Consider the following 9800-nt stretch of genomic DNA (forward strand, 5'->3'; position numbering starts at 1 on the left):
AATCCCAGCTACTGGCAGGCTGAGGAATGAGAATCGTTTCAACCTGGGAGGCGGAGGGTGCAGTAAGCCAAGATTGCGTCACTGCACTCCAGCCTGGGTGACAGCGTGAAACTCTGTCTCCAAAAAAAAAGTTTTTATTTATTTATTTATTTTTATTTTTGAGACACAGATTTGCTTGTCACCCTGCCTGGAGTGCAATGTCGCAATCTCAGCTCACTATAACCTCCACCTCTCAGGTTGGAGCAATTCTCCTGCCTCAGCCTCCTAAGTAGCTGGAACTGCAGGTGCCCACCACCACACCTAGGTAGATTTTTTTTTGTATTTTTAGTAGAGACAGGGTTTCACCATGTTGGCCAGGCTGGTCTCGAACTCCTAACCTCAGGTGATTTGCCCACCTTGGCCTCCCAAAGTGCTGGAATTACAAGCATGAGTCACCATGCCTGACAAAAGTTGGTTTTATATTAAAGGGTATGGCTATAAGGAGAAATCTATTTGATATGGCTATGTATACAACCAGAAGTCTCAACTGCCTACCAGGTAACCACTGCCACCCTTGCTTTGGATAAAAGAATTACAGTCATTGTACTATATACATCATACACCCTAAGATAATAGGCTTTTCTAAATGGTTACTTTATTTTCCCCACTTACGCACTCACACTACTTACCAGTTCCCACCCCCACTTTCCAAATGACCTTATTTCATGATTTTATTTAAGGATGCCTATATAAAAAGTCCCATTTATTCCATACAAAAACTGAAAAACAGATTTGTTCAGGCAATATTAAATAGATGAGAGGTTTAAAATCTGGTGCTCAAACCAACCTAGTCGCCTCTCCTGATTCTATTTAAGAGCATCTTGTATTGATTTATTGTTACTGATTCCAATGTGGGAGGTAACAGTACATTCTATATGCACCAGTCTCATGTGAACTTCTATCCTGTTTTTTACACTGAGCCTTGCTCTGACTAGTTACTAATAATTAGAGGATCTCTTTTATAACAGTCTTGTCTGAGTAGCCCAGAATGTTTCAAAGGCATAATTAACTTATACTAATCCAATGAAAAAGATGATGAATATCCTTCCTTATTTTATTTTAGAGATGGTGTCTTGCTCTGTTGCTCAGGCTGGAGTACAGTGGCACAATCTCAGCTCACTGCAACCTCTACCTCCCAAGTTCAAGCAATTCTCCTGCCTCAGCCTCCCTAGTAGCTGGCATGACAGGTGCCTGCCACCAAGCCCAGCGAATTTTTGTATTTTTTAGTAGAGGCAGGGTTTCACCATGTTGGTCAGGCTAGTCTTGCCCGACCTCAAATGATCTGCCTGCCTCAGCTCCCCAAACTGCTGGGATTACAGGATTATACATGGGAAAAGACAGTAACGCACAAAGTCATTTTGTGGGGAGATGTAAAACTGAGAGAAGACAGGTAGCCTGACTTTCAATCCAACTCAATAACTCCAATTCGAAGGTGTATGCAATTCTGTATTTGGCCTCAAAAGACACATCAATCAGTTAGAAAAAGACTACAAAAAGACAAGTTCTGCAGAAAGAAACATGTCATACAAAACGCCCCTAGAGCTACGCTGTCCAATATGAATAAAAGTATGTAAAGTCACTCATGATAATCTTTTGGATCTATTGGCTTAAATGCATTATGAAAACTAATTTTGCCTGTTTCCTTTTACTTCTTTAATGTGGCACTAGAAAATTTTAAATTATATTTGTGGCTCACATTGTATTTCTATTGGACAACACTGCTGAAGAGATAGTTATAAAATAAATACCTTAGATTGTAGATACTTTAATTCTATTAGCAAATACTTATTCGACATCTTTTATTGTCAGGCTTATGCTAAGTGCTGAGACTTGAAGAGTGAACAAAGAAAATGGTCCCTGCCATCACAGAGCTTGCATTAGCTCCTATACTTCAGCACATTTCACATAGTCTCATTTGTGATTATGCATTAGAATAACTTAATTTAGAATACCTTACCATTTTCAGGGGCAAATACCAATACGTGACTTAGAAATCACAAAATATAAATCAACAGATTCATGATAATGAGCTTATTTTTGTGATACAATATTTATATTAATGCGTTATATAATATTTATCTGGAAACCTAACATCATCACATTCCCAAAAGCTTCTCCCGGTTTCTTGCTCCTTCCCTCTAACAACTCTGGCTTCCTCCTTATGGCTCACTTCTACCAAAGTCTCTTCAATTGGCAACCTGCCTGCTATTCAAATCATAAGGACTATTTTTATCCTCAGGGGTCTCCCCAACAGGACAGAAGTTAAAAATGCTAAGTATACATAATTTCATGGGGCCAACTCCAGTTTTTTGAATCAAAGACTCAGTTTCGAAGTTTCTTTTGGGCGTAAACAAGCTAAGGTGATTTCTGAGCAGGATTTTTGCTTCAGAATTCAATGCACAAACTTATTTGAGAGTTAAAACAACTGAACACTTCTGTCATATTGAGAGTTTCATGTAACAAAACCTTTCCTAATAGGACTTCTAAAACAAATTAACAGTAATTCTTTAGTAAATGATTTATAAAATAAAATACTAGATAACATCAATAGGATAAGACTACATAATGGTTTTAAGGCTAATGGCATAGCTTTTTAAAAAAGTTATCAATAAAAATAATTCTTCAGGTGTTAATGACAGTGATAAAGAGAGCAATGCAAGCAAAACCTACTTTATCAAGAAGTGTTACTTTTTCCACTTTGATATAGAAAGTATCACTGACATATGATAACTTTTGAGAAACAAATGAAATACACAAGTTTTAAACACCCAAAGTGATTTCACTGCCTGTTTGGTTGAAGCCTACCACCATCTGAAATACAGGTATGTTCAGCAAGGAAATATTATCCCTTAGTCTTTAGCTGTGCAGGTATGGTTAAGTAAATGAGTTGTTTCAATGTTAGACATCTTCTATCTACTAACAAAGAACTGGCATGACTTAAAAAAAGAAAATTCATAATTACTCCTAGTTGGAGAAAAAAAATTCCTAAGTAAAGAAAAATTTAGCTATTCTCCGTAAGTAGTAAGATGAATATGTTGATAAATAGCTTTTAAGCTGAAGTACTACTCCATATATAATCATGGGTCCTTTCAGACAATCTAAATTAAACTACCATTTTGCTATGATGTGCTAGTTTGCCAAATACAATGCAATATGCAATGAAATGTAAATTTAGAAATTCAACTTTACTTTGGGCTTTTGCCCAAGGTGGCCTAATTTTTATCTTGGCAAAGAATGTTAAAATATCATAAGCTTATTAGTTCAGCACAAAACCAGCCTGCATTTGACAGTCAGTTTTCACTTATTAATGACGTTAGAAAAACGAATAACAATTCCCTAAGACTTCCTATATAACCCGAGTAGAGAAGATATAAGTGAGCAATTCAGATGTAAATATTAATATAACAAAATTTATCTCCAGCTTACTCTGCGCCCAGCACTTGACTAGGGACTTTTACATGTTATCACAAATATTTTGCCTTCTTTTCCCTACTTGGAAATTACAGAAAACTACATATCTCAACCATCTGTGCCCTGTAGATTAAAAACGACAACAACAAACTATATGTGTTGGAGAAGGGGGAGAAATAATCTGAAACCAAAAAATTTCTATATAAATCTAAATAAGTGTTCAAGATACAAACTGCTGCAACAAAAAAAAAACCGTGGTGGGGAGGGGGTGTCAGAATCTTCCATAATATACAAGTGATTATTTCAAATAGCTAAAACAAAAAGTTTGCTTTTAATTACCCATATTTAATTCTAAACAACCCCATAACAAATAGTATCCTTCAATCCAACCCCAATAAAATAGAGGTGACCCAAGTGTCTTACATCCTCAACTGCAAACATACTGCTTTAAGACTTCACTTATATTCAAATTTGGGAAGTGCATTTACTTTCCACCAAGATGCTAAGTATTTATTCATCCATTTTCTTGAATGAAGTATCTTTAAAAATAGGAATCTTAGCACCTCTCGTGTGTTAGGCAGAAAATAAGTTTCAGTCAAGCAAAATACATCAAAAACTCAAGAAATCACCAAAATTTGTTTAAAAATCCCAACACTGGTTGACAGTATGGACAGTTCTTTATATTAAGTCTACTGATCAACTGAGGCATCCCCTAAATGAGAAAACAAAATTTCCAGTGGCCACTATTTGGTACTAAGAATTGGGTTGTGCTTCAACTCCTAAAATGATGCTGCAGTTTTAAAAATTAATCTTACTGGAATCTCCTGGAAGCTAAGATAGTGAAAAAAATACACTAACATTAGTTGCCAACTGTAATTTTTTCCTCAAAGACACCTTGCGATGACATTAAAATATTTTCCATGGACATGTAAAATTTAAACTTCAGTTAAATTTTATACAGTAATTTAAAAGAAAAGAACATTAAGCAGGGCATTAAACTAACAAATTTTAAAAGTTTTTTTTAGCATAATTTGGTTTATTAAGTCCCAAGACAATTCTAAATTTTTACCATGAAACTGTAACAAGGAAAGAACATTTGAAAATACGATCATCGCCATTTTCTAAATAGAAAAGTATTTACATTTTAACTCAATTCAGATCAGTCAGTGCTAAAGAAGCATAAACAGGCAAATAGGGTAATGGCTTGCATTATAAACAGAAGTGGTAAAATGTGTATTAAGACGGGTAATGGCAAAACTGAAAACAAAACTTAGGCAAACCGTCAGACTTCAAACAACCAAAACTCAATGAATCTAGGTTAAAATAAGAAAAGATATTTTAAAAAAATGAAAAGAACCATGTTCTTTAAAAAAAAAAAAGTGGAATGTAAAGATCACAATTTAAGACAACCGATCAAAGGAAAGGGCTGCTTTAAGCCTCTACTGTTTACTAACACTTAAAATTAGCATTTCTAGCCAACATCTAGGTTTGAAAATTGCAACGGCACTTAAACGCCGTCTTTTCTAACGTCACCCCAACAGAACATTCTGCAACACTGTGGACAGTAAACATTAAGCAGAGTAAAGCATCGTTCGTGTATTTATATCTCCAAGGGCCAATGGGAAAAAATTAAACGTTTCTCTCTCCCATATATAGCCTTAACCACTCTCTTCCCTCTTTTTATTTACTGCCCTTGTCGCGGGGTTAATGAACCCTAAACTTCTTTTTCTTCTTCCCATTAATGGAAATGGGAAAAAAAGAGCAACTGCAGAGCGAAACCCAGATAAGAAAAACTGAAAATTCATAGTAGTAGTATTACTTGCCGGGCGAGGGCTGGGAACACCCTAAAGGCTTAGCACGGGGAGACAATCCCGGAAGACCCCCGTTAACACATACTTCACCCCAAGGCTACACCATTTTGGTGTGATGTGTAATTTTTGCTTTTGAAGGAGGTGGTAGCAGTCCCGGACTAACCTTCCTCGGAACACAGCTCCCCTCCCTAGGGCCCCAGGCAGCACGGCTTGCGGGGCGATGTCCCGGCTCCAAATTTGCAGCGAGGCCCGGAAATCGGTCCCGTTAGAGCCGATTTCACCCGTCAGGAATGCGTTCCGCCCCCGCCGCCTCCCCGCGGCAACCGCCCTTGGGTCTCCCCCGCTTTAGGGGCAGGAGACAGCTCGAGGGGAGCGCCGCCTCGGCCCGTCACAATATCGCCGGGCCGGCCGCACAGGCACCAGGAGGACAGGGCTTGGGGCGGATCCCACGCTCCACCTCGGCCCCCGCGCCTGGGCCGGGTAGGGGACCCGGAGCTGCCCGAGGCCTGACCCCCTAAGCCGGCCACGGCCCCGAGCCCACGCTGGACACTGGAGGAGACGCCTTTCCCACCGGACTTCCGAATCCATTTCTGTCCCGGGCAGGGTCGCTAGGGCTGCGGCCCAGCCAGAGCTCCCTGGGTCGTAAGCGAGAGCCGCCCCTTCTCTCCCGCTCCGGGGCGCAAGCTCCTCCGGGTGCCCGCCCGTACCTTTAACTCCTCAGAGCGGCGGCAGCGCAGGGTGGCGGGCGAGTAGGCCCATCTCCCAGCAGCGGCGACAGCAGCCTGAGGAAGCGCGGGGGAGGGTCCCTCCGATGCGCCGAGGCGCCTCTCAACCGGGGCGGAGACGACGGAGGGGAGGAGTCCCGACGGCTGCTTTCCCGAACTCCTCCTCCGCAGTTGTGGCTCGACGGCTGCTCCCGGGAACCAGCGCCGCAACTACCACCTCCCCCTCCCGCAGCCCCCGCTTTCCCCTCCTCCTCCTCCCACTTCTTCCTCCCGCCCCCGGCCGCCCCGCCCCGCCCCGGCGCGCCGCCCGCGTGCTGTGCGTCATGGCGTCACGCCCACCGGGCCCGCTGCGGGCGGCTTTGGACGCGGTTGCTCCCTTGCGCACGTTCGTTCCGCGCCCGCGCAGGAGCCGCCCCGCTGCACCCGGGTGGCCTCGACTGCGGCCCCCACGCCTGTCCCTGGCGGAGGGGACTTCGCCTCGAGCGCGCCGGGCAGTGGGGCCGGTGTCTCCCTGGCCGGTTCTCCGTGGCCCAGAGAGCGTCTCCTCCAAGGACAGGTCGGGGTGGCTGGAGCTGCGCCCGGTTGAAGGGAGTTGCCAGCCTCGGCGACCCTGGCTCTTGGCAGTTTGCCCGGCATTATTCATTCCTTTGTGTTCTCAGGGTTCACCTGCTAGATTGGCAGGCCGAGGGAGGGAAGTGCCGGGATGTTGCAGCTCTCGGCGAGGAAATGTCCTTTCTCAGAGGACGGCTGCACTCTGTGCGTCTGCAGCCGCCCTCTTAGTGGACCTGTCTTTGCAGAGGCTGTTAGGAACAGTACTTAGCCACAATAGCAAGCCTACGTGAGGGTTTGGAGAGTATCTTCCATTCATCTCTTTTATTTCATTTTTTTTTACTATTTTGCAGTCAAGTAATCAGAATTCCTATTTCATCTCTAATACATTCCTAATTACTTTAATCCAGCTTTATTTGTTCCTTCCTCTCATATCTTTTCAGCCAGTCATATCCCCTTTGAATGTTTCAATCTACACTAGTCTTGATATTCTTAGTTGAATAAACAAATTCCGTCTGGGCCTGGTGCATTTCCTCCTGGTTTATTCTCTTGAAGATTTAGATCACTCTAACATGGAATACTGAGAAACGAATGTGATAGAGGCTGGACAGAATGTCCATTTGCCATCTGTTACTTAACTAAATATATCACTCTCCCAGTCCTTGTTTAGTGTGTCTGTGTAATTTAAATTAGAAACAAACCAAGGAGCCATGGTCTTTCCGAATGTACTTGGTGTCTTTGGTAACCCAGTAAATGTTTACCAATTAGAAAATTGAACAAGCTAGGCAGTTTAGGTTTAAGTGTCTTTGGCCTCGAATCTTAAAGGAAGTAATTATGGGTATGTTTATTTTCATTTATGGGAAGTTTTAAAGCTGTTATACCTTTAAATGCTACTTGAAGGCTGCCAGCGACTTTACATATAGGATGCTTTAAGCCTACAGATAGCACAAGAATACTAAGTTAAGTACCCATACATAATATCCTTCTTGAAAATATATCAATATGCTGGCCGGAAGCGGTGGCTCACGCGTGTAATCCTAGCACTTTGGGAGGCCGAGGCGGGCGGATCACGAGGTCAGGAGATCGAGACCATCCTGGCTAACATAGTGAAACCCCGTCTCTACTAAAAATACAAAAAATTAGCTGGGCGTGGTGGCGAGCGCCTGTAGTCCCAGCTACTCGGGAGGCTGAGGCAGGAGAATGGCGTGAACCCGGGCGTTGGAGCTTGTAGTGAGCCGAGATCGCGCCACTGCACTCCAGCCTGGGCGACAGAGCGAGACTCCGACTCAAAAAAAAAAAAAAAAAAAAAAAAGAAAATATATCAACATGTTAAACAACATTTCAGCACAGATGGGGCACTGGCTTGAAAGGGGATTTTGAATAAAGAAGCTGTGCGGAATGAAAATGGTCTTACACTCTGTACAACGGTCGTATTTTCCAGAGATGCTGCTTCTGGCTTTCTTGTCTTCCTAAAAATTAGAAGGACTTTCTATTCTTCACTAGGCCAAATAAATCTATTAAAAAACAAATACCTATTGAACATCCCCAACTTGAATTCCTAGAGGCACCTCAGACTCAGGATGTCCAAGATGTAGTTTGTCCTTTCCTCAAAGCATGCTTCTTTCATTCACCCAGACACAAGCCAGAAACCTAGGATTGTTCCCAGGCCCCATTCTTTTTGTCCCTTCCAATTCATAACTAACCACCAAGTCCTGTTTATTATACCCCGGAAATATCCCTGTGCTCTCTGTTCTATATCTCCCTCTGCTTTTAGAGCAGTGTTTTCAACTTTGGCTGCATATTCTTATGTCCACGTTGCACCCAACAATTAAATCAGAATCACTGAGGGTGGTGCTCAGGCATCAGTAGTTTTTAAAACTCCCCAAGTGTGCTGGGCACGGTAGCACACACCTGTAGTCCTAGCACTTTGAGAAGCAGAGGTGGTTGGATCACTTGAGTCCAGGAGTTCAAGACCAGCCTGAGCAAGATGGCGAAAATACAAAAATTAGCCTGGCATGGTGGCCCACGTCTGCAGTCCCAGCTACTCCAGGGGGCTGAGGCAGGAGGATCATCTCCATAGCCTTAGGAGGTCAAGGCAGCAGTGAGCCCTGGTCACACCACTGGCCTCCAGCCTGGGCGACAGAGTGAGACCCTGTCTCAAGAAAGAATGAAAGAAGGGAAGGAGGAAGGGAGAGAAAGAAAGAAAGAAAACCGGGCGCAGTGGCTCACGCCTGTAATCCCGGCACTTTGGGAGGCTTAGGTGAGTGGATCACTTGAGGCCAGGAGTTTGATACCAGCCTGGACAACATGATGAAACCTCATCTCTATAAAAAATACAAAAATTGGCTGGGCATGGTGGCACACTCCTGTAATCCCAGCTCCTCAGGAGACTGAGGCATGAGTCGCTTGAACCTGGGAGGCAGAGGTTGCAGTGAGCTGAGATTGTGCCACTGCACTCCAGCCTGGGCAATAGAGCGAGACTCCATCTCAAACAAAACAAAACAAAACAACAACAACAACAAAAATAAATAAATAACCTCTTTCCAGGTAATTCCAATGCACGACCAAGGTTGGAAACCACTGCCAGGGCCTCATCATTTCTCACTGGAATACTGCAAAAGCCTAATTGGTCCCAGGTGCCTTAATTTTTGGCAGTATTCTCTTTTGTTTCCCTCCTCTCTTCTAATTCATTTAGCATCAATTCGATAAACATTTGAATGCTTACTATATTGGGGATGGGGTGTTTGCCATTACAGGCACCGAGACTACAGCAATGAAAAAGCCTACATATCCGTTTGCATGGTGCTTACATTGGGGGATGAGTAATAAAGAAGGAAAAATAATGAAAAGGAAATACACTTACCAGAGTAACAGAAACCAGAGAGGCTGTAACTTAGTTTGGTCTCTCAAACTAACATCAATTCTTCTGACATTTGAGCTGGATTCTATAAGACAAGAAGAAGGCAAACCAGTTAGGAGGTGGGGAAGACGGAGGAACAGCAGATGCAAAGGTCTTAGCCAGAAACACTTGTCAAATTCAAGGCAGCTAGAGGCTGAACATAGTAAAAGGGAGGGGAGTATGACGTGGGCCAGGGGACGGGGGGTGGTCAGAAAAGTAGGAGGCAGCTGGATGATTTAATACCTTTTTAGGTATGGTAAGGAGAATTCTAAATGGTTGGTATGAAGTGTGATGAGACAATAGATGTTGAATCAGCGTGACATCTGATTTGTCTTTGAAAAGGATCACTCAGGCTGTTCTGTGGAT

General features: G+C 43.1%; 1 protein-coding gene across 7 annotated transcripts in view; it reads right to left on the bottom strand.

The window, feature by feature from the left end:
- RNF19A (ring finger protein 19A, RBR E3 ubiquitin protein ligase) overlaps window positions 1-6275 on the bottom strand; it is a 93330-nt gene extending 87055 nt beyond the window's left edge. For 4 of the 7 annotated variants that reach the window (XR_004071179.3, XM_063709410.1, XM_055348129.2 and 1 more), the window contains exon 1: window positions 5969-6226. The gene's annotated coding sequence lies outside the window, so the exon portion shown is untranslated. Of the gene's footprint in view, window positions 1-5424 lie in introns of all 7 variants that reach the window. The other 3 variants (XM_063709409.1, XM_004047371.4, XM_019032402.4) reach the window with 3 other exon arrangements.
- Window positions 6276-9800: the final 3525 nt, after the last annotated feature.

Source organism: Gorilla gorilla, chromosome 7 (assembly GCF_029281585.2).
Source record: "Gorilla gorilla gorilla isolate KB3781 chromosome 7, NHGRI_mGorGor1-v2.1_pri, whole genome shotgun sequence".
Classification (NCBI taxonomy): domain Eukaryota; kingdom Metazoa; phylum Chordata; class Mammalia; order Primates; family Hominidae; genus Gorilla; species Gorilla gorilla.